The sequence below is a fragment of the Lichenostomus cassidix genome, chromosome 20, assembly GCF_008360975.1.
Source record: "Lichenostomus cassidix isolate B80296 chromosome 20, HeHo_3.0, whole genome shotgun sequence".
Lineage (NCBI taxonomy): Eukaryota > Metazoa > Chordata > Aves > Passeriformes > Meliphagidae > Lichenostomus > Lichenostomus cassidix.
The window spans coordinates 12,156,572-12,178,346 of record NC_139500.1 but is presented as its reverse complement, the minus strand read 5'-3'; positions in this window follow the sequence as shown (position 1 = coordinate 12,178,346).

The window sequence follows — 21,775 nt, the reverse complement described above, 5'->3', positions numbered from 1 at the left end:
GGGAGTCTGGAATTCCCAGGGACTGATTCATTCCAGTCCTGATATTCCTACTTTTCCCAGTTCCCATTCCCAGGGCTCTCTGGGAGTTTTGGGTGTCCCCATTCCCTGTTCCCCATCCCAATCCCTGCTCTGTTGCAGGATCCATCAGCCCAGAATGCCTGGAGGGAGGAGCAGTGGTTGTGCTTTACCTCTCTCTGGTTTGGGCTGTGACAGCAGTGTCCCTGGAATATGTCACCCTCCTGCACAGAGCTGCCACCCCTCAGCTCTCCCTGCTCCTGTGAGGCTTTGGATGACTCATGGTGGTTGTCACCTCATACAGGGACAGAAAGGTCCTTGGTGGCCTCAGACATCCAGGCTGTCACCTCTGCCTGCAATACAGCCTCAAGTCTCACCAGGGGAGGTTTAGGTGGGATATTGGGAAAAATTTCCTCACCCAAAGGGTGGTCTGGCATGGGAAGAGCTGCCCAGGGCACTGGTGGCATCACCATCCCTGGAAGTGTTCAAAAATCTGGTGGGTGTGGGGCTTGGGGACATGGTTTGGTGGCAGAGCTGGCTGTGCTGGGGGAATGGCTGGGACTCGATGTAAAGTGCCTTTTCTGACCTTAATAATTCCCTGATTCCATGATTATGATTCCATCTTCTGAGGGTGTTAGCATGGGAAACTGGATTTTGAACCTGTGGAAATGGGAACTCCCACATTCCAGAGGGTGAGCATCCCCTGGCTCATCAGCACAGCACAACCACAGCCTGAGGCTGCCAGAGCTCCAGGGGTGTTTGGACAGTGCTGCCAGTGATGCACAGGGTGGGATTGTTGGGGTGTCTGGGCAGGAGTTGGACTCTGTGATCCCTGTGGTTCCTTCCAGCTCAGGATATTCCATGATTCTGTGAAAGTAAAGGGGAATGGGAAGAGGCAGCCAGAATGGGCATTGGCTGCACCTTTTTCCCATGATCCCCACAATTTCAGCCAAGTTCTCAGTGTTCCAGGTTGGTTCTCCCCTGGGTGTCTCTGCAGCTACAGCCTCCTCAGCATCCTTACCCCCTCCAAGAGCATCCTTAGGGACTGATTGATATCACACCCCTATTAATCCTTAGGGATTGATACCTGGCTCAGGGCTTGGATTTGGGGGGTTTGCAAGGTGCACATGCACAGAGAGGGTCCCAAAACAGGAGAGGAGCTCTGGGTGCCCCTCTGCCCCACAACACACTTGCTTACAGTGTTCTGGCCTCTCTCAGTCACCTCCACATCATGCCATCAGCAGGTGGCATAGATTTGAAGAGGGTGATGGGCAAACTGTCATAAACACCCCTCAGAAATATTATTTGAAGTCCTTTCCATAAAAAGAAACTGGAGCTTGATATATGTGCAGAGCACAAAGAATGGGCTCCAGCAGCACATTTTGAAAATCACTGCTTTAGGCAATCTCCTTAGCAGCTTGTTAGATGTTTTATAAGTGTCCTTCCCAGCTCCAGAAGAAATAATACCACTAATGATTGTGTCAGATACAAAATAATTTCACAGCCTTTTTTGTCTGCGAGCTTTCCAATTGCAATAAATCACATGCCCTTCTGTGCAGCTGAAGGAATCCAAAGCCCATAGAGCAGGCAGCTTGGCTGAAAAGGAAAATAAAAATAGGAAGGACAGCAGGGCCATTTTTTTCCTGTATGAATTCCAGCAATACTTTGCCTTAGCAAGGCAGGCCTTGCTGAGCTGTGATTCCTGCTCTCATTAGCACGGCTGAGTGCTCCCAGCATCCCATGGGAAGGGCTGGAATTAAACATGGACAGGGATAATGAGGGAATCTGCACAGCCCTGCATGTTTCACCGCTTTGCAAAGTGGGCTGGTGTCCCTGGGAGAGCTGGGGACATGCCTGTGTCCCTGGGAGAGCTGGGGACATGCCTGTGTCCCTGGGAGAGCTGGGGACATGCCTGTGTCCCTGGGAAAGCTGGGGACATCCTGGTGTCCCTGGGAGAGCTGGGGACATGCCTGTGTCCCTGGGTGAGAGGTGGGAGCTGGGCCAGGGCAGATCTCCCCTCTCATCCCAAGGAAGGGTCTGCACGGCTGAGGGACTGGGGTGACCTTTAACCCAGGGGCTGTGGGAACCTGGGAGCTCCCTGCAAATCCCCCAGTGCCCAGGAGGATTGTCCTGGAGGACACAGCCACACCTGAGGGACAGCAGAGATCCACCAGGGGAAGCTCTCCTGCCAGCAGCATCCTTGCAGGAATGAAGCAGGGCAGAAAGGACACCTTTGTGCTTTACCTCTTGGGTTTAAAGATGGACTATTGTAGAGGGGAAGCAGCAAACTCATTTCACACCTCCCCTGAATCACAAAATCACAGAATGGTTTGGCCTGGAAGGAACCTTAAAGTTCATCTTATTCCAACTTCCCCAAAGGGACACCTTCCACCATCCCAGGGTGCTCCAAGTCCCATCCAGTCTGGCCTTGGACACTTCCAGGGATCCAGGGGCAAGGGTGAGTTTCTTTCCAATAGGATAATTACAACCCAGGCCAGAGTTATTTTAGATATCTAGAAACAATCAGTAAAAATTAATGTTTCTGGGAAATGGGCATTTCCAGTCTTTTGAAACTCCCTGTTGAATTTTCACTGGGAGTTGCAGGGGAAAGGGCCCAGAAAGCAATTGTTTACAAGCAGAAATGAAACCAGATGCATTGAGAAGAGCAGAGGATGGTGACTCTGCAGTACTCAGAGAGTTGCAGACCATGAACAAGTACCATGCCCTGCTGCACCACCCTTCCTGTGCTGATTGCATCCCCTGCTCTTGCTCTGAGCAACAGCAAAGATCTCTCCAGCCTCCTGCAGAAAGTGGGGTAAGGCCAGAAGCTCTCTGGCCTCACAGCCTGGTGCTCCAGTGAGCACTTGAGGAGAACCACAATCCTGTGTGTCCGTGGGCCATGCTGTCCCCAAACACTGGGGCTGATGGAGGTTTGTGTCCCATGCTTAATTCCAGCTCCTGGCTGAGCTTCCCCTGGGATTTGCATACTTTCCATCTGATTCTCCAATTCTGCTGCACTCCCAGCTCACACTCTGATGTCTCCATCACTTAGGATGCTCCCACTGCCTTTTTCTCAGCCAGCTGCCTGTTTTTTCAACATTTTGTATGAATTTAATTACCCTTGAAACCCTTTCCGTGCTCTGTTAGACCTGTTTGAAATTTAGTAATGGATGCAGAAAGCACAATTTAAACACCCAAAGGAGACAGTTACTCTGCAATGTGAAATAGTATCTGATCCATCCCAGTTTCATTTATCCACAGCAATTACAATTTTTCCTTATTTGCTGACTGATGGAATTTTGAGAAATTTATTCCAGTCCTGTATGACCCCTCATGTTCCATTGACATTCCTGATGTTCCTGGCACCACCAGGGGGATGATCCCACTCAGGACCTGCCACGAACCCCTCTGTGGGCAGAGCAGCAGCCTCAGCTCCCCCTCTTTTCAGTCTGCCTACAAAATAAAAAATATAACTCAAATGAGATGGAAAAGCTCAGAAAGCACACAATTAATTTTTTTTTTTGTGGGTGGATATTTAATCTCCCAATTGTTAAAGCTGTCCCTGAACTCCTGGGCTTTGCCCAGAAATAAATGACTCAGGTAACCCAGGTGTGATGATCTTCATCTCCCACCTGTGGTGTTTCCACTGCCCTGCTCTGGGTTTGGGGCTTATCTTGCTTATTCCCCTGGATTTATTTGTGATAAATGCCCATCAAATCCCTGTTCCCTTCATCCATGGTCACTGTCCCAGGACCCCTCACACTGATCCCTCACAACCCATGGATAGTGTGGATGCTTCTTCCAGGTAGAGGAGACTCTACTGCAGGATCAGAATGACAGGTTGGGGCAATTTCATGTTGTCAATCCCCTCAGGTATTGTCCTTTTGGTTTTTTGGAAATCACCTGATCATCACCATCCTTCACTTTGCCTTCCCATGATCCCAAAAAGAAGTCTGTTTTCCCCATGGCACGGCTTGAGAATGCTGATGAAATGAAGAGTCCTGGAGGTCTGCAAACTTCATTTCATAGGGGACAGTCTGTGCTGTGCCCCTGCAGAGCCCAGGATGGGAGCTGTTCATTGTGGGGTGGCTCTGCATGAAGGTTGTCCAGTCGAATTCCAGCCTCCCAACCCAAACCCTGAGGCTCTCAACTCCCACAGAACCCTTGGGAGGTGCTGCCAGCATTGCAGTGCAGTTGAGAGGTGAATTTCCCGTGGCTCAGTTTGCAGTTTAATGGCATCAGGGTGAGGATGGATCCCAGCCCTTCCCTCTGCCCTCCAGCTGGAGCTCCAGCACAGGTGTTATTGGCTGAATTTCGGGAGAGTTTCAGGACTATCACTGCGATGGAAGCAGCAGCCTGTGCCCTGGCACAGCTATTTTACATTTGAATGTCAGACCTGGCGGCCTGAGGGCCCAAACAGTTTTAATGCTTAGTTCTGCAAATAAACATCCAATCTTACACGATGCCAGGCAGTTGAGATCGCTTATAAATGCAGGAATATTATGGGATAACCCCGATGCAATCCAGGTAACTTGCCTGTGACACTCACAAATTGCTTTCCTGTGTGCCAGCAACTTCTTCACTGCTTTTTCAGTTGGTTGGGTCTTTGAAGGCAGAAGTTAAAGATGTCACAGCTGCCTTTCCAGTGAGGCCTTCAGCTCCACACAGGGATTTTCCAGCAGCTCCATTTCCAAGCCAGTGCTGTCCCAGCATCCTGGAGGATCCTCTGGGAGGAGAAGGTGCATTTTCCTTGCTGCTGCAAATCTCCTTCTGGAGTCCCTGCAGGCTCAGAGCTCCAGTGGTGAGCCATGGCCAGGAGCTCCTCTCCCTGTTCCATGGGATTGCAGACTTTTCCAGAAACACCTGCATTCCAGGGAGCCCTGCTGGGGCTCTGCTCAGAGCCCAGAGGTGCTGGGGTTTTATTCCAGCAGTGCTCTCCAGGAGCCTTTGTTTGCATTATCATCCCCAGCAGTGGGATAGGAGTGCCCTACTTTGCCTCCCATAAAAATAGCACTGAACTAAGGTTTGATCTTTTTCCAGCCATGGAGATAATTGTGAGCTGTTTGCTTCCATGCTCTTCCCAGTCAGTTGTTGGAGCTTTTTTAAATTGTTCTTTCAGGTTTGTTTTTTGGGCTTTTTTTTAATGGGGTCACTGAGATTGGTGGTAAATCTCGATACACCTGTCAAAATACCTTTTTTTTTTCACAAGCAGAACATTTTGTATTAGATGTTGCAGCATTAGTGTATTTTAATATGTATCCCTTTCTTTTGCCATTCTCTAAAGTAGTTGGAGGATGCAATTTTCAAATCTTTTCTTGTACAGCCTTTTATCAAACTGTCTCCATAGCTGCTGCTTTTATTTGAAATCAGATTTCTCTCTGATAGGATCAGATCTGAAATCATTTGTTACATTCCTTGCATTTCTCATTTCTAAAGCCAGGCATTGCTTTTTTACACAGTTTCTGGGGAGCTTTTTGAGGCTTTTGTACTTCTTTTCTCCCCTTTTAATATCGATTCTAATGTTTGTCAGACTATTTTATTTCTGCCTTCTTTGTTCTCTGATTTTTTGATCTTTCCTGTTGGTGCTTCTCTATGAGTTTTATAACTAAATTTCTTTAATTTCCAGTTGATGTCCTTTCTGTAAGTACTGTTGACATGGAAGAAAAGCAGAAGGAAACAGGATAGACTTTCTGCTGGTTTGACAGTTTAATCAGAGACAAAACAAACCACACTCTGGAAGGGGAAAGCAACTCCTCATAAATCCTACAGGTTTCCTTGTAATGGGAAGAGAATGCGTCTGAAAAATATGAGTGACATCCAGGGAACAGCACCAGGCAGGCCAGAATGGAAACATAAATGAATTGCTGTATAAAGTGGATCTTCAGGAATCACAGACTCATGGAATATCCTCATCTGGAAGGGACTCACATCAAGTTCAACCCCTGGCCCTGCACAGGCACCCCAACAATCCCTCCCTGTGCCTGCAGCATTGTCCAGCAGGAGAAGATTCTGATAGATGGTGTATTCAGGTCTGGGTAGAGATGGATCTCTTCACTCAATTCCCAGAAGAATTCGGGAAGAGGGATTTGTCACTCAGCAGGCTGAAATTCCAGCTCCAAAAATAGAGTCGCTGAAGAGTGATGTGAACCATTAAGGAGCAGTTTAGAGGAACTCCCAATCCAGCTGCTGAGAAAGGCTGGGCTGGGCTGTTGCTGCTGCTGGGCTTGTGCTTGGCTGCTGCTGTTCCCAATCCTCACTCTGCTTGTCCCTTCCCTTCCTTCCCACCCTCTTGGTTTTATTCCTTCCCACCCTCTTGCTTTTGGCTGCAGCTTTTCTTCACCAGAGTACAGCCCAGCTGGGCTGGGGTGGGGAGAGCAGCCCAGGGCCATGGAGGGGCTCTCCTAAACCCTTCCTCCTTCAGTATTTATTCCATGAAATCTGTGTTTCTGGCACTGCCGTGGAACTGAGAGTTTGGGCCATGCTGTTATCACACACATACAAGATGTGGTGATGCAAAAACCCTCCAGCCAGGGCAGGGCAGGCAGCAAAGAGGAGAAATGTCAGGAAACCATGAGCTGTGGCTAATAAATCCAGTCAGGAGTGCCAGGGCATGGCAGGAGCTTGGCAACGTCCCAGGCAAGCCGAGGTGTCAGGCTGGGGACAGTGTCACCTCCCATCAGCGGGTGAGAGGTGCGGGGAGAGCTGACAGTGGAGGTGACAGACTGGGAAATGCCCTGGAAGGACAGGGATGGCATGTCCTCCCTCTGGAGGAGCAGAGCACAAAGAGCTGCTCTCACTGCAGTGATTCCAGCCAGGAAAGGCATGGAGTATTTTCCTTTTTTTTTCCAGGATGCTGAACTTCCCCATCCCTCAGCACCATCTCCCCAGAGCCCCCTTGGCTCGAGAGCTGCTCATTTTAAACCATCCTCTCCTCTGCGTTAAAGGGAACCTTACAGGGCTCCCAGAGGAAAAACTGAGTAGCAACACAACCTTTTAAAAGGGTTGTTTGCTGTGTAAGAAAACCAGACCAGCCACACAGAAATTGTTCCCCGAGGAGCAGGAACATCCTGAGTCCTTCTCTCCACACTTCCAGGAATCTCTGCCACCAGCAGCCCTCGCTGCTGATCAGGCACAGCCTCCATCCACCCTTTGCTTTCTCATTTCAGAGGCTGTTCCAAGGAAGTTATAACTCAGCTGCTGGGGATGGAACACGGGAGGAAGTGACAGGAATGTGTCCCACTTGGGAATTCTGCTGGAAAATGCCACTTGCACATGGTCTCCTCTCTCAGCTCAGGTGCCTTGGCCCTCCCTGAGGACTCATGTCAAAGCAAGAATAAACACTGCACTCAGCAAGCCCAAGGGAGGAGAGGTTTCCACTGCCATCTCCTGCAGCCTTCCCATTCTCTTTAGATGGAGGAAAAAAAGAGTAAATGGGGAAAAAATGGATTTTATAAAATCATGAGATGATGTAATTTGTTTGCTTAGGAGAGGATTTTAGATTTGGGTTCTTTTGCTCATCTGGTGCCTTTGTTTAATTACAAGTAACAAAATGGGGTTTCCTTCATGAAGCCTGGAGGTGGCACATGCTCCAGCTGTGCCAAACACCCATAAAATTTGAGATTTACCAGGTGTTCCAGTGCTCCAGGGCAGTGAGACACACCCTGAGTCCTGCTAAGTCCTCATCCCACATGATGGTAATCCAGGAGTCCAGGATTCCCATTTAAATGATTTTAATGGTTTGGGTTCAGGTTGGAGAGGGTGGTGAACAACCCAAAGCCAAAACTGCCCATGTTCTCCTGGTGTTCTCCCAGCTCTGCTGCATGGTGCTCAGAGCAATGATTTACTGAGTGCAGCTGGCACAGAGCCCCAGCCATGCTCTGAGCTCCAGCACTGTCCAGAAAAACAAATCCTGGCACAAAATTTATTGCCTTGGAGGAGAAAGAAGCCAGCCCAGAAGTTTCCATGCAGGAGCTGCTCAGCAAGCCAGCAGATATCCAGCCTGGGGAAATTATTGCAGGAGGGAGTGCAGTTGAGCAGAGGAGGTTTTGGGGTGGATTTGTTGCTTTTCTCTACAAAACCTCCAGTGTTTGGTGTGTTTGCAAAGCCTCTGCTTTGGCAGAGTGGCACCATTGTCCAACTCCCAAGAGAGGGAGAAAAAAAACAGGTGCCTGTTTGGAAAATCTTGACATTTTCTGCACAGCAATGGATTTCCTGGGATATCATTACTAAAAAAAAAAAAAAAAAAAAGAAGATGGGAAAAAAGAAAGGAAAAAAGAAAAAAGGAAAAAAGAAAAAATAATAGTAGTAGTAGTAATAATAATAATAATAATAATAATAATAATAATGGCAGGGTGGAGGCAAGAGCTCCCTACTTAAGCAGCAATGGGAGCACAGGTCCCCAGAACCTGAAATGCCAAAAGCTTCCTTGAACCTGGAGAACTGGTGAGGACTCTGAAAAGCCCCTCCACTCCAGATCCCTGCAGCCAAAAATATCTCCCAGAGAGCAAGACAACAAAATTCCTTTTGAAAAGATCAAAGGGAAAACCCTCACTTAAAAATGCTCAAAGTATTTTAGGGCATTTTTCTTTTAAACCTTTTTTCTCACTCAAACCTTTTCACCAAACCTCACCCTGGGCTGTTTCCCACCCTCAGAAACATGGTTTAAGGGCAAACACCCTGTTTGTGCCAACGTTTCACACAACTCTTGTTTTATAGCCAACCAAGCAGCAAATTTACAGATGCAGGAGGCACCAATGTGCCTTTCCCTGGTGCCAGGAGCTTGGAGCAAGAGCCCTGGGCTGTGCAGCACTGCTGTGAGCACTGCTGCAAGCTGTCCAGATTTTCTAGAGCAGGTTGGCAGATGACACCCCAAAAGGCCAGTCTATCCCTGTCCATGCACAATGCCATTGCTGAATTTCCAGTCCCCAATCTCATCGCTCCAGGAGGTTTTGTTATCCACATCTTCTCTTGACACTGAAGATCTCAAGGAGATGATGGCTCAGATGCTGCTGCTATTGGACACCATCTGCTCCCTGTCCTGATTCACTCTCCATTAAAGACTAGCAAGCTTTCATGAAGTCAGAAGAAAGAAAAAGCCATGGATATGTCAGCTGGGATTCCTACTGTTTGCTGGTAATTAAGTTTGTCACAATCTTGACAGAGCTGGGAACAATGGAGGGAATCAGAAAGAAAAGGCAGAGGGAGGGAAAATATAATAAGAGTCACTCTGGAGCTTTTTCCTTCTGATTCTGTTGCCAAAGAAAATGATTAAAGGAAATAATGATATCTCCATGGTGTTTGCTCCCCAGTTCCACTACAGAGATGAATTCAGCCTAACAATTTGTCAATTTTTTTTCCATCTCAGGTAATGTCATTCCAATATTTACTGGGCTGCACACCGGTTCCTGGGGTTTCTATCAATTCAAGTCTAGGCTCTCCCTCTTTGTCACTCCCTCTTTGTTGTTTTGTCCTAGTTTTATCCTACCTTTTTCTTCAAGAGAGCAAACAGAGCTGAGCCCAGCTCAGCAGCAGTGTCCAGTGCTGGGCTGAAGGTCACCTTAACAGCACCACCTGCCCACCTGCATCTTCCTGCAGGAAAAAGAGATCCCTGGAGTTCATTTTCACCTCTTGCTGTGCTCACTGCCACTCATTTGGGTAGGAAAGGCTCTTAGATCATCAGCCACAGCATGCAAGGATGTAGGCAGAGCAGGAGGTGTTGGCAGAGCTTCTCTTGGGTGCTGAGAGCTGCAGAAACCCAACCCAAGGGCTTTGCTTTCCATGGTGTGCAAGAAGGGCACTGCTGATGGGCTGATGGGCTTCTCCAGTGGAGAGGAGTTTCAGGGCTGGGAAAGCACTTTTCCAGGGAAAACAGTACCAGAAGCAGAGGAAACAGGAATGTGGGGAGGTCATTGCAAAGGATTACCCCAAGCAGTTCTGGATTTGGCCTCAATCCTGCTCTGTCACAGCCCAGCTCTGGAGCTGCTGCTGGCATCTCCCTGTCCATGGAGCTGGAGGGCCTGGAAGAGTTAATGATTGAGTCTGATCTTAGAAGTCTTTCCAACCTAAACATTTCTAAGATTTCTCCCTATTTTCCTTTTGTTTCCTGGACCAAATAATAATAATTTGCTCCTCAGTGGAAAGTACAGAGCCTAGCAAAATAACTGCAGGGAAGTGGAAGTATTCTCAAGGAAACAGGAGGAGAAACTGAGTCCATCTCAGCTGTGCCCTCAGAGCAAAACTTTAGATGGCATTTTCTGTGTATTCCCAAATTCATGTGCAGAGTTGAGGATGGGTTTGAAAAATGTGGACACCACAGGACTGCTGCCCTGATGTGCATCTCATGCTCCCCCATCTCCTCCCAAACTGCCAAATCTGCAGAGGGTTCTCAGAGTGGACTTTGCAGAGCGCCATGAAAATAGCTTTATTCTGGAATATTTCCACTTGTCACTACAATTAATCACCAGAAGCCAAGGAAAAGGAGTGCAGTTTATGAAAACATCTAGCAGGGAATGTGACTGCAGGAACCTGACAAATGGGACAGCCACACAGAGAGATGCTTTAGAATAATCCATTTTCATGCCAGCTCCAGTAAAGAGAGCAGGGAAAGACTGAGCAGCATCCTTCCCTCTGACAACCTCCAGAGCATAATCGTGGCCCTCATCTGAAACCTTGCAGTGGCTCCTCAGAACATTTTTGAAAGACAAGGCACCATATTTTTCAAACTCTGTCTCAAGCAGGAAACTCAAGAGAGTCCCTCTGCTGTGAAAAAATAAATGTTCCTCTATAAAAGAAGTAAATCCACATTTTTCAAACCCAGCCTCCACTCTGGCCCTGAATTTGGGAATATACAGAAAATGCCACCAAAAGTTTTTCTCTGATGACACAGCTGAGATGGACTCCATTTCTCCTCCTGTTTCCTTGGGAATATTTCCACTTCACCATCCACCAGGAAGGAAAAGGCTTCTTTGGGATGCAGCTCTGCAGGCTCATCATCATTAAGATGTAAGAGAAGTAGAGAGAGGCACTTGGAGAAGTGCCCCAACCTCCAAGTTACCTGTGAGGATGATGAAGAGGAGAAGGAGGAAGAGATGATTGTGATTTCTTGTGATTCCCACCTTTGGCTCTGAGCAGTATCAGCACTCACAGGAGAGCAGATGGTTCAGTCAAGCAGGAATTCATTCAGACTTTCACTGCACACACAAGAAATGTGTTTTGTGCCCATTCAAACCAACAGATTTTTTGCATCCTGGCTGCTGAGCTGTAAAGGCAAAACAAACAAATACCCAAACTCGAGTGTCTTTGTTGGGAAATCAGCTCCTAAATCCCTGAGTGCAGGTGTTTGGGGAAGGCTGTAGGGGTTCTGGGGTTTGCCTCACTTTGGGACAGAGGTATGGAGTTCCCATGGCCAGGCAGTCCAGGGAAGGATGATCCAGAGCCCCATGGCTCCTGTCCAGTCTCTGTGAGAGGCAGGAGGAGATCAGGCAGCTTTCCTCTCAAACCTCACTCCAGCATTCCAGGAAGCAGATGGTTCTTTCCTCCTACTCTGCTTCCCAAACTCTCTGTGTCCCTTCATCTGCCCCACTCCCTGTGTGCACACACAGCCAGGCCCAAAATAATTCCAAGTGTTTCGTGGCTGGTAAATCAAAAACTACAAAACTCGCACGGATATTCTGTGGGGTTGGGGTTGGTTGGAGAAAGACAGAGAGAGTTTATGAGTGGACACAACAAAATCCTCTCCAGCATTCCCCAGCAGGGAATCCCTCAGCTGGAATCTGCAGAGGGAAGGAGCTCATTGCTCAAATAGCTGAAATTTAATTTATGCCTGATAATTAAACCCCCAAATAACAGCTTTCACAGTCAGCTGAACCATTAAATCCCCGAGGTGGATCCAAGCCTTTTTGCACTGGGTGGAGTTTACTCATGTGGAAATTTCCTGGTGCCCTGCTGGACTTGGTATTGATGTAAATTTTGTGGCGCTGATTAAAAATGTGTCTCTTCCCTTTCAGACCACCCAAGAACCTGTGAGTTGTTTGGTTGAGTTGTTGGGGTTTTTTTTAATCCTCTTGGCACAAAGCAATTCCTCATTGTCTGAGCTGCGCCTCAGTGCTGACTGATGCACAGGACCTTTAGCAGAGATCTTGCTGGAACTGAAGTCACTTCCCAGTTCCCTCAAGTGGAATTTGTGGGGTTGCAAAAATGGAACAGTGGTGCCTCCAGAACCCCTCTGAGAGTCTTCTCCAGAGCCTTGTTGTGAGCCTCATCCTCCAGGATGCACCAGCCAAGAACTGCAGTGGAACCGATGCCTGATGCTTTTTTGTCCTTTCTCTTTATACTCTTTTTATACCCTTTTTATACATTTTATTCCCTTTCCCATTCCCTGTACTTTTCACTCCCTGTATGTTAGCCCCACATGTTTATAACCCTTGTACTCTGATATTAGCCTAGTTCAGAGTTCTTTGGGGAAGATGAAACATCCCTATTATCTCAGAACTAGAGGCTCCAACCTTGGACGGAGCCTCCTCTCTGGAACGTGTTTTTGTAATCTAGATTGTAGCCTCATTTAGTGGGGGGATAATTAGAATGGGGGGATAATTACTTCATTTGTTAGGTTTCTTACTGGGGGATTTTAGATAGATATGCTAATTTCTAAAGTCCATAAAACGGTATACGCGTTGTATCCAGGGTGCTCCTCGGCATGATTCCACCTTTGACAGGAGGGCACCTGGGATCCTATTAAAACCAAGGTAACCCTTTTTCCCTATACTGCTGTGTCTGTGTCTTATTTTTACCAGCTTTTAAGGCATCAGAACCACCATGGCAACTGTGCTCCCTGACAGACTCAACCACGGGAAATTAAAGCAGAGGGTCTTAAATATCAGCTTTTCTCTTGTTCCTTGCTCTACTCAAATGTCAGTGGTTGTCCAACACAGCCAAACACCCATCCTTGAATTTGGCTCAGCAATCTTGGCAGCTTTGGACAAAAACCACTTTGCCATTGCATGAAGGGCCAGCAGAAAGGCTTCCCACTAGCAGCTCCTTCTGGATCCCAACCACAGAGCTCTTGGTTAAATGTAAAGCATTTTAAAGGCACAAGCAAGACCACTCCAGCTGCTGACACACCCCAATGTGAGTTAATTTACTCATTGAAAAAGTGCACTAATGAAATTGTAATGTACATGCTAATTAATGTACATATTTTCTCAGTAAATTTTGCACAGCTATAAGTGGTCAAATAAATAATGGATGCCATGGAATAATTTATGTGAGCTCTGTTTCTTACTGTACATGTTTTAATTACTGATATGAACGCACCTCAATGAATTATTGAAAGTCAAAGAATAAATAACATTAAAATTAAAAAGTACACGAGAAGCAAAGTTCAAATAGATATTTAATTCTACTAACACGCTGTGGTGTGTAATCCTTGCCCAATAATTGGCAGCAGGAGAGGAAATGTTCCTCCTGGCCAGCTTGAGCTCCATTTCTTCTGGGTTTTATCTGTGCCTTTCAGTGTTGCAATTCTAAAGCTACAGAGATGCTTTTCATCATTGGACCTTCAGAAGGAACTGTCTTAATTACACTAATGATGTCAGTTCTTCCCTGTGAGGCTGCTGAGGCCCCAGCACAGGTTTCCTGTGGCTGCCCCATCCCTGGAAGTGTTCCAGGCCAGGCTGGAAGGGGCTTGGAGCAGCCAGGGATGGGGGAAAGTGTCCAATCTCCTTTGTGAAGCCCCAAAACCAACACCAGCTCAGAGCATTAGCAGCAGCCCTTCCCACTCACACAGCTCCTCCAGCTGAGAATTCCACACCACTTGGAGGTTCATTAGTGAAGCCTTACAATTCCCCTGTGGAGCTGCAAATTGCCATCCAGCTTTCACAGCCACGGAAAGGATGGGGATGTTCTGAGCCTCTCAATGCAGTTATTGCACAATGTGAGCTGGTTTTGCAGCTGGGACCAGAGCTGGGACACAACTGGGGGAAATGGCTGGTAATTCATGCTGCTGGTCATTAGCATGCTTGATTGCTTGTTGCTTCTGCACTGCAGAGTAATTGTGTGCAATTTGTTACAAACTGTGGGCTCTTAAAAGCTGCTGCTGAGGCCTTTGGAAGAGCTGCCCTGGATGCTTTGCCCAGGGAGATGTTTGCAAACCTATAGCAGAAGCTGTGCCTAAAGGCCTCCATCGTGGGACGCTGAGTTTTTCCCGAATGGATGCTGAGTTTTTCCCAAATAGATGCTGAGTTTTTCCTGAATGGATGGGTGCAGCCACTGCCCTCAGCCCAGCAGGAAGCCTCCATGCAGAGCTGTGCTGCTGGCCTGTTCATCACCTCCTGACTCAATTACCAGGATGGGATCTCTTCATTCCAGCCCACTGCCTTTCCCTCCCTCAGCAAACCCATGTGTGGTGGTGTCACCCCAGCCCCTCTGCCACTCTCACACCAGCAGGATCAGGCAGAGAGCTGGAAGGGTAAAAGCTGCGAATTTTTGGGTTGAGATAAACACAGTTTAATAGGGGAAGCACAGACAAGCAAAGCAAAATAAGGAATTCATTCCCTGCTTCCCATGGGCAGCCACCTCCAGGAGAGCAGGGCCCCTTCATACGTAAAGGGGACTTGGGAAGACAAAAACCATCACTCTAAATATCATCCCTTTCCTCCATCTTCTCTCACTTTCTATACTGAGCCATAAGGTCTGGACTGTCCCTGGGGTCACTTGTGGTCACCTGTCCTGGCTGTGTCCCCTCCCAAGCTCCCAAGGCAGGAAAGGCCTTGGCTCTGTGCAATCCCTGCTCAGCAACAACAAAAATACCTGTATTATCAACCCTCAATCATTTTGTTCAGCACAAATCCACAGCACAGCCCCAAACCAGACACTGGGGAGAAAGTTAACCCCACTCCAGCCCAAAGCAGCACTCCATAGTACCCTGAATGATGGATTAACCTCACCCTAGGCAGGATGCTTATGGTGATATTGCCTTGCCCATGGCCCAGACAGGAAATCTCCCACTGGACAGTGCAGCTAAGGCTCATTTCTCCATCCCAAACCTTTCCCTGCTCCCAGCTGAGCACCCAGGCTGAGCAAGGACTGCTCCAGGTGCCCACAGGCTCAGCTCAGCTCTGGAAAGCAGCTTTTCCTATCAGGAGCTGATCTGTGATTTAATAATCTATTAAGTTATCAGCACGTGGGGAAAACAGGTCACTGATCAGATCCTGGCTTGGAAATCCCTGGTTCTGCACTTGTGGGAATATCCATGGGGATCAGGAGCTGCTTGTCCAGAAAGAACCAGGGGCACCCAGCCCAGGCTCCAGTGAGGGACAACCAAATTCAACAAAATTCAGCAAAATTCAGCAAAATTCAACAGAATTCCTCTGCCTGCTCACAGAACAATCCCACCCCAGCACAGGATGGGAGGCCCAGCAGGCAAATGCCAGGGGAATGAGACAGACTGGAAGTGACATTCTTAAATGGTGTCACTTCCAATTAGTCTTTGTGCCTGCAGAATGAGAAGAACTATTTTTAAGTTATGTTGGAGATTTGTTTCCAAGCTTTTCCAAGGTATATCAAGCATTTTCATTTCAGAGATGTCACAGCTTATGCTTTTGATCCTTTTTATGACTTCCCTTTGCTTTTCTTCCTTTTTTCTTTCTCCTGTCATATCCCAAACATTCACCAATTTTCCCCACAAAGACAGTATCCACTTGTGATTTTTTATAAAAGGCTTTCCTATGGAAATTCACAGTGAATAGTTAATTCTTTGCCTACCTTTGGAAATGGAAAATAAAAAATCCCATCCCATTCCACCCCTGCCATGAGCAGTGACACCTTCCACTGTCCCAGGTTGATCCCAAGCCCTGTCCAGCCTGGCCTGGGACACTTCCACAACCCATGAAATTGCTCAAGCTCAGCTCACAGACAAGATCCCAGCAGCCCCGACCAGAACAACCCCAGACACTGCAATTCAGCCCCAAAATACTCGGGATGGGGAGGCTGAACATGATCCAGCACAGCCCATGTCTCAGTCAAAATCCATCATTTTATTCTGGGATGGATTCCCCACTGCTGACATCCCCTTTTTCATGTGTTTTTCACCTGTAGGATTGAGCAAATCTTCCCTCCTGGCTGCACACTGAGGTTTCCTTTGCTTCCCCAGCTGTGAGAACAGAGGGGAATGAGATGGAAAAAAGCCTTGGAGAAGAGGGAGGTGGGAAATCATCCCCTTTGCACCACCTGGGAGCAACACAAAATTCTGCTGTTCCCAGCAACATCTGGGGCTGTTTGCTAAAAGGAGGGAAAGAACTCAGGGACTGTTCAGATCCAGACCAAAAATAAAGTCCAAAGAGCAAGTCAAAGTCCTGGCCAGGCTGTCCCCTGCCCCCTGGCCAGCAAGGGACTGTCACTGAATACTGAACTCGTGCATCTCCTAGGATCTTTGCTTTAGGAATGTTCAATCAAACAGGTTTTTTAAAGCTCCACCTTATCACAGTCTCTCCTCCAGCACTTCCGTGGCAAGGAATAATTATTTCATGTGCACTGCATGTATAATGAATTTTCAGGCATACTTGTTTGATCTATAACCTTGAAAATAAAAATCCCATTAGTCTAACAAGCTCACCAATTATTTCCTGGGATCGTTGAGCCTATTCCAGTGGAGAAAGTTGCATAAAATTGAAAGTGAATAGGAAACAGTGCAATATGTTGTTTTACAGGGTAAAACATTTCAGAATAGTGTTTCACATCATGTTTGGGGACAGAGGAAAGAGAAGTGGAAAGAGCAGAGAGCTTGGGTCTGCTTTAGCAGGGTGGATGTACCTGCACAGGGAAGCTGAGCTAAAATTAGGGAAGAAACACATTTAAATTTGCCTGAATCTAGATATTAACTCCTCAGGTGTCTCTGCCCAAGCTAGTTTTGGAGATTCCACGTTTAAAAAAGGCTTTTCCAAGACACATGTTTTCACTCATTTCAGATATCTAAATCCAGGGTGGTGAATGACACTCCAGAAAAATTAGTTTCTCTCTCTAACCTCCAAGGGAAGCCTCAGACACTGGGGATGTCTGCATGGAGATGCACAAAGCTGGATGATGCAGATCTCCCCTCTGCCCTATCATAGCTTCTGGGGGCTGTGGGGACAGCCCTTCCTAAAGAGGAGAAGTTATCATTGAAAGGTTTGGGTTAGAAAGAACCTTAAAGCTCATCCAGTGCCACTCCTGCCATGGCAGGGACACCTTCCACTAGCCCAGGTTGCTCCAAGCCCTGTTCAACCTGGCCTTGGACACTTCCAGGGATCCAGGGGCAGCCACAGCTTCTCTGGGCACCCTGTGCCAGGGCCTGCCCACCCTAACAGGGAACAATTCCTGCCCAATATCCCACCTAACCCTGCCCTCTGGCAGTGTGAAGCCATTCCCTGTGTCCTGTCCCTCCAGCCCTTGTCCCCAGTCCCTCTCCAGCTCTCCTGGGGCCCTATTAGACACTGCAAGGAGCTCTGAGGTCTCTCTGGAGCTTTCTCTTAATTTCTGCTGGGCCAACCACTGGCTCTGCCCACAGAAACTCCAAGATATACAGCATTTTGTCTGTCTTTGCCCTTTATAAGGCTGTTTATCATTTGCTCTCTATGAAGCTGGCTTCCATCATCCAACTTTCTCCCTGCCTGTGAGTCCAGCTGGGCATCTCCATATTTGCTCCTGCCCACCCAAGACCAGAACTGGTCCCACCAAAAACAGAGAGCACAGCCCAGGCTCCCCAGGCTCTTGGTTTAAATTCCAAGGTGAGGCTGCAAAAACTCTGCCTCAGTTTCAGCTATATGATCACAAACCAAAAAGTTCCTTGAATAAAACATGAAAATCCAGAATACCATCTGTGCAATATCATCGGGCTAATTAAGTTGATATTAAATACCATTTATTTTCCCCAACTCGTACATTTTTAATTTTAAGTGAGCTACAGAATATTCTGGGTAAAATAAGTGCTACAAAATCTGTTACTGGGAGCTCCAGCAGCTGAGTTGGGAACACCTGGGCTGCACATGAGCAGGGAGTCTCAGCAGAAACCTCCTGGAGCTCTTGTTAGCAAAAGAAAAACGACAAAGCATCTGTGGTAAAAGTGACCCTGCACCCACGGGGCTCTGTGTGGGAAGAGCCCTTTGCAGCCAAAAGAAAATGATGTTTTTCCAGGAGCAGCCCCAGGGTCTGCCTGTGGGAAAGCTGCCTCTCATCCTCCCCACGAGCATGTCCAGCCTCTGCCACTTGCTTGGCAGCAAAAAATAAAAGTCTAAAACCCTTGTATGCACTGCAGAGGCAGAGCAGAGAGCCCTGAGGGTGTCCTGGGCAGGTCACCCCAGCAGCTCCACCCTGGGCCTTGCAAAGCTTCATGAAAAAACCTCCTGGGCTGCCCAGCCACCCCTCAGCTCCCTCAGCTCCACCCTGCCCGTGCTGCCCCCAAATCCATGCTGATGGGGGAATTTCCTCCCAGGAGAGCACCAAGGGATGGGCAGGAGCTGCTGAGAGGGGACAGGACTGGAGGAACCACCTGCTGGTTTAAGGAGTTCCACACACCCCCAGAGCCATGCAAAGGCAATCCCTGAAGCCTGGCCAGCAGCTGGATGTCTCAGTGCCCTCAGGTCACCTGTCCAGGGCAATCCAGCCCATCCAGACACCTCTCAGTTGTAGGGAATATATCAATAATCCCCTTCATTCTGACACGGGGGAGGTGACATCCTCCAGAGCACTCGCAGGTGAAAGGACTCTGTAAGCAACAGACTGGAAAATCCTGCTTTTCCACAGCCACCTGCCCTAGTGTGAGTGTGAGTGAGAGACTTTCCTGCCCCTCTCACAGCTCTGGGGGAGAGAGAGGTTTGCAGCTCTCCACCAGCAGGGACACTGGAACAGCTGCCCTACCACTCTGCACCTTCCCAGCTCCCAGCCTGCATCCAGCAGAATTCCTTCCAACACTTGCAGCTAAGCACAGAGCAGTGCAACTGCCTGCCAGTTCATTTGAAGCGACCAATGGGATTTGCATCAAAATATATCCCAGCAAATTCCTGGAATAGGCTAAGACTGCCTTGAGGAGGATGAGCAGATGGGGATTTTCCTAGTCCAAAGGTTTTCAGTGTCACCTCTGTGTCCCAAGGCACAGGTTGGCCTCGATGACTTTGGAGGTCTTTTCCAACCCAAAAGATCCTGGGATTCTGTGAAGGGGTGCTCACATCAGGTACCTCAAACATCCCCAGTGTTGGTTTCACCTGTGCTTTCCCTCCCTCCCAGCACACCTCTGCTCCCTGTGGCCTCTGGGAAGAGCAGGGATGTGTCTGAACCTCAGCAAATCCCAGCTGTTAGACGGATCTGGGGCACCAGAGAGGTGGCACCAAGAGAATCGCAAGTGCAGCCCCTCACACTCAGATGTGCCATGGTGCCAGCTGGTGACATGGGCTCTCCTGGACAACCCCCAGCCTGTGGGACACTTCTCACCCCCTCCATCCTACACATAACACCAAGTTCTTGGTGTCAAAGAGCTTTCTTTGCCATGGATAGAGGGGAGAAAGGAGGAGAAAAAGAAAAAAAATCCAACCTGAGGAAGTCCAAGCAAGAGTTGAGCTCCCTGACTGAGGCTCAGGACACCCTTGTTCCCCATGATTCCTCCCAAAACCTTTTAGGCTTTGAAAAGGACACTGAAATAGGCTTAATATTGTGCAAAAAAAATTGCACCAATTCCTCTCCCAGCCTCTCCAGCACCAGGTTTCACTGGATCAGCCATCAGGATCCCCCATCAGGCTGGGTGAGGGCTCCTGCATTCCCTGGCACCCTGAATTCCAAGGGCAATGCCAAACAAAACAAGCAGAGCAAACCCTGCTGCTTCCCCTTCCCACTCCCACCCAGGTGGGCAAGGCAACCATTCCTGCTGGAATACATTTCTGACTTGGAAAGGGCTCCGAGATTGATGTGTCCCCTGGCTGAGCCCACTGGCAAGAGGGGGAAAATATTATTAATAGTAAAATACATCAATCACCCCACAAATTGTACTCCAATATGTCCTTCAGGCAGGAAAGTCCCCTGCTTGGGGCCATAGAGAATCCTAAAGAAAGAGACTTTCTTTAGGGAACACGTGGATTGCCAGTGTTCCCTGGCAATGAGGGTGTTCATTTGAGGTGACCCTGCCCACGACAGGCACAAAACCTGTGCAGGGTTCTGCTGGGAAGTACCCTAGGAGGGATGGGATCATCCCAGAGCATCTCTGGGCTCATCTCTGCAGCACAGCACACTGAGAAAACCAGCACAGACTGGAGCTGGGCTGGGCAGCACTGGGAGAAACCCCTGAACCACTTCCCTTCCTCCTCCCTCCCTTCATCCCCTCAGTCACAGGGCTTTTCCCTCCGTTGTCATTCCTTCTCTGCAGCTGCATCCCGATTCTTCTGGCTGTATTTGATGTTGGGAATGAAGAATCAAAGCTTTCCTGGTGCTCCAGGGCTGGCTGCAAACCCCTCCCAGGATCAGCCTGGTCTGGCACAGCACACTGGAGCTCAGGATACAAACAAGCTCTGTTATCACCTCTGCCTTTCACATCCAGCTAACTTTGCCATCTCTTCACTGCTGAAAGGTGAAACTTTCTGTATTTTGTGTCTGCCTGAACTGAATGAGAGGGAAAGGGGTTTGAAGAACATATTGTCTTTTTTTTTTTGAAATTGTAAGCGATTGAAAGATGTTGTCCCCAGTGGTTTAAAAAGAAAATAACCATAGATGCACTTTCACAACTGGCATAACACAAAAAAAAGCACAGAAGTTTGAAACTGGTTCAGTTTCAAGCTAAACACTTGAAAATCAGCTGAATAAAACAGGTCACTTTGAGCAGGAGCAGCAGCTCTCTGTCCATTTCAGTCAGCTTCTGTGTGATGGTTTTCTTTGCTTCTTTTTGTAGAGGAGCCAAATGATGTCCTTTCCCCCTCCATTCCTCCTCTGGCACTGCTGGAAAATCTTCCCAAATCCCTGCTGCTGGAGTGTTCTGCAGGAGGCTGGAGGGGCTTTGTCAGGGGCAGAAGCAGCCTGAGGAAGCTGAAAAGTGGGAGACTGGGAAAGGAAGGAATGTCTGCAGCCTCAGGGCCCTGTGTTGTGTCAAATACTGCAAAAACTGCCCTAAAATCTGGTAATTCCCCTCATCTCCACTATTAAATACACCAAATTTCTTTCAGGAAGGAGGGCTCTGCCCTCAGCTCAGCACCTGGGGACTCTCATCACCCATGGAGTCACTCTGAGCATCCAGAAGCACTCAGACTCCATGGGATGAGGTTTGTGTTGGTTCAGACCCCAATATCAACCAGAGCTCTGTTGTTGGGCTCAATAAAGCAGATTTAGCTCCTAACCCATCTCTAATATGTCTGTTCCTCATAGCCAGATGAATAATGAACAAATATAAATCACAAGGAATTTATCTGATGATGGCAAGGAGAGAAAGGGATGAATAATTTATTTGATGGATATTATTCATCCATCCATGGAGCCAGCCAAGTAATGAAAACATTTATTCACAAATCATTCTGTTGACAATTGAAAACTTTGTACAAGAAGTAATTCATATGTATGATTTTTGACTCCTTAAAAACTCTCTAGTATTTGAGAGCTGACCTTGCAGAGAGGCAGGAAGAGTTAGAGCTGTGCCTGTCTTTGACCCACCTCATGCTTTCCACCTCCTTTCCATCTCTGGGACTATGGAAAACAGATTTCCAGCTCTGAACTATGGAAAACATGACTTCACCCACAGGAGAGCCCCAGAGCTGGA